Raw genomic sequence first — 13,888 nt, 5'->3', positions numbered from 1 at the left:
TTGTCCAATTATTCCAACCACTCACATGAATGCGCACAAAATGCCTTATATCTCAATGTTTAACGAAAGTGACAAATAATTTTGTTGTTCCCCCCCGCATGCAGATCCGCTCCAAATTGAATAGGTTTCATTCAATGTTGTGGCCAGTAGTTTTTTTTCGTAATGATGATGAAAAACCAAGCTGAAATCATAACCTCTTGATGGAGGTTCAAAAAGATTCATACCCCTGCCTATCGATATTTCTCTCTATCTACTTGCTTCTCTTGTTTTCTTACTACTTTCCCTATCTTCTATCTATCATCTATCTATCTATCTATCTATCTTCTATCTATCTATCTATCTCTCTATCTATCTATCTATCTATCTATCTGATTTATCCTGGTAGGGTTCGAGTACCAATTACCACGCCAGGTCCTTCATTTTCGTTCACATCCCTGGCTAGAAGGTCAACCCAAATATGTGTGAATTCATATTGCAGATGAAACGGCGGGAGGTTGCCGTTGGTGGAGCTTCTTCGCCTGCAGCCCATCAGGGAACCAGTCAACCTTGGAGCACAGTGTTTGTTTGTACTTGGAAAAGCTGACATGTTTTGTGAAAGCCAGCTGGTGGCTTCCCCGTGCTAACAAGCTGTAAGGTTTGCACCAACACTCGTGGGACAGTGTATTTTGGTATTTTCTTTTACTACAGTGGCAGCCTCAAAACTCTCAAACAATTACTGCAGTGCAAGCTAGTAATCAAGTCCCCTCAAACTGATAATTACACCAACAGCCGACTGTGTTAAACCCATCAGCCTCCTGTGTTTCCATTGCCAAGTATTAAACAGAGGTATAGTCTGTAATTATAGTCAAGACACATAAGTATAAAGTGAAGTGCCTATGGACAGAGGCAAATATTAAGCTAGCTCCCCTGTGAGTTAAGAACCCTAGCAATTTAGTCCCAACATGCCACATTACATGCAATCAGAAACACCTGGGTTTTAAGGCTTAATTGCATGACATTGACATGCAAAGCTTTCCCCAAATTGGTTCCCATAAAATAATGGTTCTGTTATAATATTCTGAGAAGTCTATTTGGTAAGGTGAATATACAGACTCACTCCTGCTCTCTGTTCCTGGCCTGAGATCCCCGCAGGAGAGATTCAGGAGGGAAAGAGTTTTGAGTGGTGGGAGCGTTGCTCCACAGACACTCCAGGCCTTCACGAAATGATTTATTCCAGGATAAGCGTATCAGCGGGGCACGGGCCTCCTCTGCCATCCTTAGTGCATGTGCCTGCTTCATTTTCCTCCCCCCTTTTATTGATTAATTCATGGCCCTATTAAATTTCACTAGTTGCCAATTGTCCTTCACAACGTCGACTCCCCTTCGATCTGGAGCCCGTGGGACGCTGCCCTCTTGGTTATGGAGAAAAAGAGTTTCATCACAGAAAGGAAGCTGGTCTAAACATCCTTTCTCTGAAAATTTTACAAATGCAGACCATTATAACTTTCTTTTTTTGGTTACTTAAGTATTGATGATAGGAATTCATCAATAATTGTGGCTGCTGGGAATACAGCCCCCATGTGGAAAGGAGAGTATCAATTACTGTAGCAGTCATCATTTCTCACTTAGAGTGTGCAGTGATTCTTCATAGTCGAAGGTGTTTCGCGGTACGTTGGGCATTAAACAAAGTACTATATGGTAAGAATGTTGAATATCCAATCTCCATAGCACTGACTGAGATGTTTATCTCATTATTCATAGGCCCTTGAAGAAGCTCTGGCATGAAAAATATTATAAAGGTAATAGATAAGGTAGATATTTAAAGGTAGATGCAACTAGCAAGATGTTTTAACTATGCAGCAAGCAGGCTATTTCTTAGAATAACAAAGGATTTGCATGTGCAGTAAGCTTTAGGAAAAGCTGTGATTTAAGATGTAATGAGAGCTGGATGCAGCTACAGTCCATTAATACACTAATACCAGTTCAAACCAAATTTGCAAAACATATTACAGGTTTTACAAAACATGTTACTAACAAGGCAGATAATTTTAAGTTAACACGTTTCCTCCCCAAAAACAGCTAATTATCTTACATGCTTTGGCTTTGAACTGTTTTTTCCCCCTTTTTTTCATGTTCCACTGTTCTTACGGCTTTGACATATAGCAAGCAACCTCTTCTGACTATGAGAAATCACTTTCATTTCTTTTGCAATAATAGAGTGAAAATCTACAATTATTTCCACACTTCTCTACAGATTGCCTGCTGATACGCAGCAGTGCACACACTCTCTCATAACAAAAGAGAAGAAAAACCCCCACTAACGCCTAACTTTGCTAGAATTTGTATCTCCACAGCGATATATCAAGCTAATTCCCATAACAAGATTATACAACTCTGCACTGCACTGCATGTGTGGTGTGTGTGTGTGTGTGTGTTTGTGTGTGTGTGTGTGTGTGTGTGTATACCCTATGGTATCAGCCACTCACCATCTGTTTGGAACTGGCTGTGTTTTCACTGAGCCCAAAACAGCAGAACCCAATGGATCTCACAGCTCATCTTCAGTGAAATTGCTGTTGTATAGTGTTTTTTGTTTTACTAACGTGAAAAGTGTGTAAATGGTATCCGATACCAGACGCTGCAGACCACACAGACTAATCGCATCACCGAGATCTGAGTGGACCCACAGCACCTGTTTATTCAGACACAGACAGGGGCTTCACAAGAAGGAGCAATTATTTGATTCTCTGTTAGTCATACTGTATATAACACAAGCATTGCTGATTAAAGGATTGTGATCTAATTCTGCTAATGCTGTGCTGGAGAACATTTACCAAAGTCTAGAAAAGAAAACAATTAATGCACAGGGTATCACAGGACCTTCCCCAGCGATGGACTTGCCCAGTTGTCATGGAAATAAGGTTTTTCAAATTTTCCTTTTTTTTCCTGAGCACTTTGGAAGCCATTTTGTCCGTGATAGTTTAAATGTTTAGATTAAAAGTTCCACTCTGACCTCGGAAACAGCAGTTGACAAAACATAGAAAGGCGCCACAGCACTGGATTGTGTGAGATAGATGTTGCTGCCTGCTCTCTCCCGCGTCACGAAATCATTTTCTGTATCAACTTTACAGATATCTCACTATATAAAAGCATAAGTCTCTTTAAAGCTGCAGTCATAGTTTTTGTTTCTCTCTTTTGGCCACTGGCCACAATACCTGCGCACTATCAGCAGATACAGAGCAACATTCAGCATCATTTAGACTCGTGTGTCTCTGGCCACCCATATGAAGTCCAATAGTTCACTCTCTTAATAAGCTCTATTTTGTGGTTGCCACCACTCGTTAGCTGCTAAACACTCAACTGGTCCACTTGTGCTACTTGCTTAGGCCGTTATCTTGCTGTAATGCAATCAGTGTATATTTATGTTTAACATGGTAATTCATTATATCAATGGAAACATACATGCGTACAGACAAGGCTAGCAGCAGCTTCTGGTGTGTAAAGACTAGAAAAATTCACGCAGCTGCCACGCAGCTGACACGCAACAGAAACGCCACGCTCACGCCCCGCAGGCAGTGTGTAGCCAGCCTTAGTTTGTCTGTTTGCGTTGCTGCTGGGCTGGTGTGGTACAGTGTGTTTTTTAGAACCAGAATCAGCTTTATTGGCCAAGACTACCTGTCTCAACAACTACCTGTTGCAGCTGGAAACAAAGATGGCCAAAGCGACTGGCGGACCAGAAAACAACCAAACCAAATCTAAAATAGATTAAATACGTAGTGCAGTTTTAATATACTACGTATTTTGCCTCATGCAATATAGTAATCCCAGAAGATTGATGAATCACTGGGATTTTGATAAACAAACATACAATCTGCGCAAATTATAACTCACTGTATTATGGCAGAAGAATATGACACATAAATCCAGCCAAGTATGTTAAACAACTCTTTTTCTGTTCGGAGACGGACAGCATGAAGCTGGCGTACGGGTATTTAATAACTCAAGTGTTACCAACCGCAACCCTAAAATGAGTCACCACATTCAGTTGCCATGGAGAGTATCAGACAGGATGTTGTCTGTGTGTCGAGAGAAGCATAATCCCACAGCCCTGCGATAAAAGCCGCTAGATTAGAAACACAGGAATGTGCTGAATGCATCTTTTCTATCTCTATCTCTCCTTTGTCTCTTCTCACCCTGTTGTTATGTCCTTTTTCACTCCTCTCATTCCAATGTCTCTCTTCCTACTACCTGCCTAAGTAAAAAATGGACTCTTCTCTCCGTTATTCTGAATCAGAATGCACTCTGTCTCTGTGTCACAGTGTCCTCCAGCATGAGCATTATTTCCAGTGTTTTCCTCACGCCTGTCTCCATTTCCTCTATTAAATTGGCATTTTTGAATTCTCATTTTACACCTTATTTTCTTCCTCTTTGTTACTCTCACTTTCTCTTTTTTCTCCTTTCCTCACTCCCGTCCTTCTCAGACTAAGGTGCATGGCGTTGCCCCTTGTGAAGGCGCCATTCCACTGTAACACGAATGATCTGTCACACCGCAAACATCGCATTCATCATGTCTTATCTGCCTGGGCTTCCACGGCAGCAGCCATGATACCCAGGCAGAGCGAGTGTGTTGGGCCTGTGGCACGGAGGGTCAGGTCTATGGCTCAGGGAAAACGTGCGCCAGCTCAAGGCTTATTTGGCGAGCTTGTGTTGGATTTAAGCATCAGCTGTGGAGGAGGGGAACAGACAGCTTGACTTATCCTTGATCAAGGATAACGTTCTCTCTTTTTTCTTATTTGTCCGGGATGGTTTGCTGACCATGCATGCTGTTTTCCAGCAATGCACGGCTTCAGATTCATAGTGCTGGCAGCACACATAATACATCTAGCAGGATAATAGGATAACAGAGTCTTATAACCTAAACATGTTTAAGTGCCTTGCTTGAGGCTTATCATAATTAATTGTTGAGATGGAGCGAGGAGAGAGCAAGGAGAGAGCGCTGCTTAATCACTTCCCGAATTTTTCCTCCAGTTGCAGGATTCACACTGAAGCCTTTCATTCACATCTACTTTAAATCATGCTGCATTTATGTTACAGATAAAAACAATGCACAGATAGATTTTATGAAAAGTTGGACTCACTCTGAGACACAGCATGTGTGAAATCAGGGTTTACAGCTACCAATTGCATGGTGATGTATTGTTCCAGCGAGGCGTAATAGTCAACAACACTTATGTGGGACTGCCGGTTACAGACAGAAACAGCCAGCTATTTCTGTAACAAAGCAACACAGTGGAGCTTGTTGTGACTCATGATGAATATACGTTTAGACTTTTAAAAATGCTTGTCAATATCAGTGGGATAGCTGATGGAGTTTCAATGGAGTTTAATCGATCCAATAATGCATTGGACCTGATGTGAATTTGGATCTCGTGGCTCATGCTGTGCCACGATGGTGCACACTGCGGGCAACAACAGATAAAAGAAATAGATAAAAATCTGGACAACAAAGACATTTTCTAATATTGTAAAAGTTCACACACATATTTGCGAAACTGCACTAATCTTGACTGCAGCGCATAAAACGGTAATAATCGTGAGGTAAAAAAAATCATGTTCCTCTGCCTCCTCGCAGTGCTCCTAATGGCATTTGCAAGTTTCGCCGAATGTCACAGCGATGTGTGTTGCCATGTCTAACTCCTTCTCTTCGGAAACAACAACAAACTTCAAGCTAGCCAGCTGCACGCTGAAAATGGCAAGGTGGAGAAAATTTGGATTGGCAGCAAAGCAGGTCTGCTTGGTTCTTTCAGGAACGCTTGTAAAGATTTACAAAAATATGTTTACGGCATTTACTATCTAACTGGGATGTTTTTGGAAAAGATTGTGGTGATTGCTATGGACAAATACACGTTGATACCTGGTAAGAGCAAATTACGTAACCATGGCTCCAGGTAATTTATATAGCTCACAGTACTGTATGGTGAACAGTTAACTTAACTTAAAATGCATGTGGCGTTTCTTTGCAGGGTGCAAATGTTCCACCTAAACAAGTTCCTTCCTGAGACCATTTTTGCAGAGCCATCGTCTTTGCGACCATAGCTAAGCACCGCCAAAGACGATGGTGATTGGTTTAAGAAATTCAAACAACCCAGAGCATCTACTATCCTGGAATGTATGTGTAGAGAGGCAGACCTTACTCACAGCGCTGTGAAGATAGGTCTGGCAATGCGAGACTAGGGAGTCTTCTACGCGTGTGTATTTCTTATGCCATTAGGAGCATCTTGAAGAGGCAGAGGAAGTTTGATTTCACAGATTATCGGATTCATGTAGTACTGTCAGATATAGTGACAGTTTGAGCAAATATGACAAAAAGTTGTTTTTTAATAAAAGTCACCAACTGTAGCTGATCCCATAATTCACAAGGTTCAGTTCTGGAGCTGTTCTGGCATCTAACTCTTGACTAAATCTGCCTCTAACTGGCCTTGAAATGCTAATGAGGACAGAAAAGTATTTATGACTCAGTGTTTGGAGGCAAAATTGAATGATAGCGCTGGTTTAAGGTCAGAGCTGCATCGCTGACGAGCACAGAGTCACTGACTCCACTGCTGCCTGGCAGAACCTCTGAGCTACCTATCCGTCACCCACCCGGCAGACGGCCCCACCCTGGTGTGACTGGACTACACCTCCTAGCTAGCCACTCTATCACTGCAGACAGCACTCGCAGGAGCGTGGGCAGAGGCATGTTGGGGTTGTAGTCAAGTGCACGCCCAACTGTTCTCTGGGATGGTGGGGGGAAGCAGAGAGGTCAAGGGTCACATGGACATTTTGTTTGACTGACTGGACGTGAAACGGACTCTGCAGTGATAATTAAGATGTAACATGGTGGAGATAGCAAATGACACATGGAGCGTTTCCAAAGAGAACTGTTGTTGAATAATTAGAAATACTGTGATGGATGTCAGCAGCTGACCATGAACACATATGTTGTGTTTATGTAATTACTAACCCGAGCAGACTGTAGTTATGTCTGCATGCTGTCTAATTAAAGGCCCATCTCCTCTTCAAATCATCCATCGCTAAAGCATATGTGTGTTGGGGAGCAGAACAAAAAATAAATCTTTCCACTACAGTACATTCTGCTAATCCATTTCATTTCCCCCTCTTTGCACCCGAGTGAATTATATATAATATCAAGCAGGAGTTTAAAATAAGTGTACTGTTGTGTGTTCTTTTTTATTAGGTTCTTTTTTATTAGTCAAATGTCGCTGCAGGGGGGTCATGCACACCACACCACGGACTCAGGTTCCCAGCTTGCAAGGATACACACAATTAATGAGCACCTTGAACAATGTTCCTTAACAATTGAGTTACCCTGCATTTCAATTCATTCGGCTTTGATGAGTGTGTGACACTGGGTGTTTATCCAGCTGCATGAGCATTTCTATAAGAGAGGTAGAGCTGAAAATACAATACCTCCTTTTGTACTTGCGGCTCATTCTACTCCTGCTGCGATGTGACATGGATTCCTGATGGATGCACATGAATAACAAGTATTACATGACAGTAGTAATGGCTACTAAAGTTACTTCCTGCACTGTCAGTGGCATTTTTGTTTTGCATGTGCTCATAGCATTGGCAATCTATAATTAGAAAAGCGCTATAATGACAATATCTAAAAGCAGTGCCTTTAAACGATTCACAAACTCTGTCCTAAAGCTCATGTGGACCGCTGTAGCTGTCGCCACTGAAATTCACTATTCTTGACTGATAGGATACTGCTCCACTAATGCATATTTTAATTGTGTGAGCCATTACGATGCTGGAATATTTCAATTATATACTGCATTATACTTTCCTTGGAGGAACAGCTCTGTGTTTAATTTGATTCCGTATAATTCTATACAATGAATTTATTGTATAATCCAATCCTGAATAAATGTCATATATTTCTGCTCCCTGCAGTGAGGTGACTTTTTATGTGGATTTAAATGTAGCAATAGACTATATTTGGCTAAATTAAGAAAATGAGTCCATCTAGATAACTTTGTTTAAGCAAAAGCGTGAAGACAGTAAGTGCTCTATTAACCCCCTTTGCAGCAGAACTGAGCCCAGTGGAAATCTCATCACTGAGAGGTTGAAGTCGCACTCTAAAGTGAGTGGATTGAATGTGAAATGGGACTCCTAACCTTTTGTTTGCCAATGTGAGACAGCAGTTCAGACAAATCCTATTGGCCATGTTGTTACTTCATCAGACCTTTCAAGAACATTATGGGTGTCACAGTAGCCTGAACATCTGCCATATATTACGTGCTGCCTATTTCGCTCTAAAATGACACTGGCACCTGGGTCTGTGCAGCTCACTATGAAATTCCCTCCCTACAGAAGATAATATATGCACCGCTATCTCTCTCTCTCTCTCCATCGATGGCTTCTGTTGTCCGAGAGGATCCAGCAGATTCCGCTGGGTAAGATGAGCTTCCCCTATTCGAAAACAGGAGACACAGCCGCCTCATAATAGATTTGCTTTTTGTGTGGGCCAGTCCCTTCAGTCTAATCTATTTATGCATTCCCTCTTTCAGGCTCATTGAGATTCTATCGCCTTGTATTTGTACCCGCCTGTCAAAACGGCCTTCTTTTCTTCACAATATTGGGCTCATTTCACTGGCGGAGATGGGCGATGATTGCCCGCTGGTCTCATCGCAAATGCAATGTGCTGGAACTTAAGAGGCTTCTCTCTCTCTTTAAAAGGAAGAGTGAGTGTGTGTGTCTGTCCTGTCTTTGTGTGAGTGAGTGTGCATGTTTGTTTAGCAGGATGAGACATATGCTTAGCCCTGGGATGTGTTTGTGTTTTGTGCATGCATCTCATGTCCTTCTGTCTCTATAGTATTGATGTGGGCATCATAATAGTGTGTACGTGAGTGTGTATGAAAGAGGAGCGGTGCAGGGTGGTGTGGCGGCAGCAGGGAGGAGAAGGAGAAGCTGGAGTGTTACAGTAAGATTAACTTTATGATCCCTGGGAGGGAGAATTGGTTACTGTAGGAGCAACAATAGACTATGGATGGAAAATGCATAAAGTGAAACTGAAGATGTGTGCCATCATACCAAAATAGATCTCTTCTTGGTCTTAAATTAATTCTCAAATCACAGATTGTTGTATTTCTCAGCATGGTAACACTTAATGTGCAGTAATTCCATTGCAAAATGTCAGCATTTTTTACCCTGATCACCAAAATGAACTCTGGCGTGAATAGTTTAAAACAATATATATATGTATATATATATATATATATATATATATATATATAATATCTAGATATATAGTATGTGTTATCACTGTATTTATCTGAAATTAAAGTTAGTCTATATAATAGAAAGAAGCATAGGTTGTGAGTGAAGATGCACATTAACTTGCATGTGCGTGTGTGTGTGTGGTGTGTGTGTGTGTGTGTGTGGTGTGTGTTTTGTGTGCTTGAATAGCTATGTACATGTATTTGTTCACATGAAAAGGAAAGAGCCTTAAAGTAAATAGGATCCAGGTGACTTGAGGCGTTTTTCGGCTGTCTCAAGTGTTTCACTCCGTGTCTGTCAGCAATGAGACCTGTCGCAGTTTGTGCCATCCTATCAGCGTGAATGGCAATGTCCCCAGAAGGGCATGGCAAAGCTTCAGTACATCCGAACAATAAATTCCTCGATAACAACAATGAATGCTGTTCCTGACAAGTCGCTTGCTATTTTCATTGTCCAGCTGACACCATCTCCAATGCCAAGCTGACATCAGCCCACATTCAAACCAAATCATTCTTGTGGTGGAGCCATCTGCATTGAAGGACATAAAGAAGAAACTGTGACTGAAGGTTCTGGATTAACTGGAGCGATCCACACATCTTACAGGTGTTTAGTTTGTATAAAGGTAAAACAAAACAACCTTGTAGTCTACAGTGTTTGATCCTTCAGACATCAAATGCAACAGAGAGGTTCAGTAATGTTTCTATGTTGCTCTGTTGAAGAAATACAACATTTGACTAAATACAGTTATTTGCTCGCTGCTGAAAGTGAAGCTGTTCGCTTAGAAAAATCACTAACAGCATGTAACTCGCTTTAAAACTGCACATTTTCATTTATATTACTATTCTGTATAGATGAAATAAACAAGATAGTCTTACTTAGTTAGCCACGGAGGTGTGGTAAGCATTTTGTTTGGCTGGTCCAGCAGAATGTGAGGACCAGCGCCCGCAAAACGCAAAATCTCTGAGAACCTAGGCTAGACTTTTAAGTCACTGTTGCTGAGGTAACACTGGTGATTGAGCTATGGCCCACTGATAAAAGCCTTTGGAAGTAATACGAACTGTGTTCTGTGGTGACATTCCAGGAATATACAAGCGGCACACATTAGTGACACGTTTTCCATCACCCAGCATGGTTGGTTCGCCAGAGAGGGTAGACTGAGCTAATGCAACAGCCTCACTTTTCAAATCACTTGAGTGTGAAGACGTCACACAGGTGACACTTTTTGAATCTCTGGCAAGTGAGAAGCCAAAAACACCCTTGCAATTACTGTTATCGCCAAAGAGAACGAATAGGAGATCTTCACGATTGTAACTTTTTTTTAAAATCTGATCACATGTGCAAAAACTAAATGCGAGATTAGCACATTTGACACGATCAGCCCAACCCTTTTTTTAGGGGATTTTACAAAAACACTATTAAGGTCACTTTACCTTTAAGCAAGGCACATAACCTCATACTATACGTAAAGCCAGTCACTGCAGACAGCACAGACATGCAACTAACAAACTCCTTTGTGTTTTTGTGTGCTGTAAAAGTTCCCTCACCTTCCGTTGAAGTGAATGGTGCAAAAAAAGCTGAGCATCCTACAGCAGCCATGCTACATGACTGCGTTGAGTCAAAGATCAGTCAGCATGACAGCCTGTTTCTGTGATGCTTGGTTTCCTGTGTGTGTTTCAGATCTCTTGGGCATGTGATGCAGCTACGCTCCTGAAGCCTGCCACCTGCAGCACTGTTCAGCTGGCGACACCCTTACCGTGCGTGAGGTGTGTCTGACAGGGGCTTCTTATCACCACTTGCAGGAGTAAGTCACGAAGTGAACAGTCTCGAGCGAGACCGCGGAGCTCGGCTGTGTTGCCAGAGTATAAACACTGGCACTGGTTGGTCTTTAATTTTACCTGTCTAGTTGTGCATTTGTTAAACAAAGCTAAACCACTGAGTGTGGTCTCTAACGCCTTTTACTCACTATTGGACAAGCATTCACTTTCTGTTATCCAAACTTGCATACAGCATTACAGTTAGACATTACAGGCATTACAGTAGACATGACAGACATGCAGTTAAGACATTACAGACATTACAGTTAGACATTACAGGCATTACAGTTAGACATTACAGACATTACAGTTAGACATTACAGACATTACAGTTAGACATTACAGCCATTACAGTTAGACATTACAGACATTGCAGTTAGACATTACAGACATTACAGTTAGACATTACAGACATTACAGTTAGACATTACAGTTAGACATTACAGACATTACAGTTAGACATTACAGCCATTACAGTTAGACATTACAGCCATTACAGTTAGACATTACAGCATTACAGTTAGACATTACAGCATTACAGTTAGACATTACAGACATTACAGTTAGACATTACAGACATTACAGTTAGACATTACAGACATTGCAGTTAGACATTACAGACATTACAGTTAGACATTACAGCCATTACAGTTAGACATTACAGCCATTACAGTTAGACATTACAGACATTACAGTTAGACATTACAGCCATTACAGTTAGACATTACATGCATTACAGTTAGACATTACAGACATTACAGTTAGACATTACAGCCATTACAGTTAGACATTACAGACATTACAGTTAGACATTACAGACATTACAGTTAGACATTACAGACATTACAGTTAGACATTACAGACATTACAGTTAGACATTACAGCATTACAGTTAGACATTACAGCCATTACAGTTAGACATTACAGCATTACAGTTAGACATTACAGACATTACAGTTAGACATTACAGACATTACAGTTAGACATTACAGCCATTACAGTTAGACATTACAGACATTACAGTTAGACATTACAGACATTACAGTTAGACATTACAGACATTACAGTTAGACATTACAGACATTACAGTTAGACATTACAGCCATTACAGTTAGACATTACAGTTAGACATTACAGACATTACAGTTAGACATTACAGCCATTACAGTTAGACATTACAGACATTACAGTTAGACATTACAGACATTGCAGTTAGACATTACAGTTAGACATTACAGCCATTACAGTTAGACATTACAGACATTACAGTTAGACATTACAGACATTACAGTTAGACATTACAGACATTACAGTTAGACATTACAGACATTACAGTTAGACATTACAGCTTACATTAGACATTACAGTTAGACATTACAGACATTACAGTTAGACATTACAGCATTACAGTTAGACATTACAGACATTGCAGTTAGACATTACAGACATTACAGTTAGACATTACAGACATTACAGTTAGACATTACAGCCATTACAGTTAGACATTACAGCATTACAGTTAGACATTACAGACATTACAGTTAGACATTACAGACATTACAGTTAGACATTACAGCATTACAGTTAGACATTACAGCATTACAGTTAGACATTACAGACATTACAGTTAGACATTACAGCCATTACAGTTAGACATTACAGCATTACAGTTAGACATTACAGACATTACAGTTAGACATTACAGACATTACAGTTAGACATTACAGACATTACAGTTAGACATTACAGCATTACAGTTAGACATTACAGTTAGACATTACAGCATTACAGTTAGACATTACAGACATTGCAGTTAGACATTACAGACATTACAGTTAGACATACAGCATTACAGTTAGACATTACAGCATTACAGTTAGACATTACAGACATTACAGTTAGACATTACACCCATTACAGTTAGACATTACAGCCTTACAGTTAGACATTACAGACATTACAGTTAGACATTACAGCATTACAGTTAGACATTACAGACATTACAGTTAGACATTACAGCCATTACAGTTGGACATTACAGACATTGCAGTTAGACATTACAGACATTACAGTTAGACATTACAGACATTGCAGTTAGACATTACAGACATTACAGTTAGACATTACAGCCATTACAGTTAGACATTACAGACATTACAGTTAGACATTACAGACATTACAGTTAGACATTACAGACATTACAGTTAGACATTACAGACATTACAGTTAGACATTACAGACATTACAGTTAGACATTACAGACATTACAGTTAGACATTACAGACATTACAGTTAGACATTACAGACATTACAGTTAGACATTACAGACATTACAGTTAGACATTACAGACATTACAGTTAGACATTACAGTTAGACATTACAGACATTACAGTTAGACATTACAGAAATTACAGTTAGACATTACAGCCATTACAGTTAGACATTACAGACATTACAGTTAGACATTACAGGCATTACAGTTAGACATTACAGACATTGCAGTTAGACATTACAGACATTGCAGTTAGACATTACAGTTAGACATTACAGACATTACAGTTAGACAGCATTGCAGTTAGACATTACAGACATTGCAGTTAGACATTACAGCCATTACAGTTAGACATTACAGTTAGACATTACAGACATTACAGTTAGACATTACAGCATACAGTTAGACATTACAGTTAGACATTACAGACATTACAGTTAGACATTACAGCCATTACAGTTAGACATTACAGGCATTACAGTTAGACATTACAGTTAGACATTACAGACATTACAGTTAGACATTACAGCCATTACAGTT

Source organism: Sander lucioperca, chromosome 19, assembly GCF_008315115.2.
Source record: "Sander lucioperca isolate FBNREF2018 chromosome 19, SLUC_FBN_1.2, whole genome shotgun sequence".
NCBI lineage: Eukaryota > Metazoa > Chordata > Actinopteri > Perciformes > Percidae > Sander > Sander lucioperca.
This window is presented reverse-complemented; position numbering follows the sequence as displayed.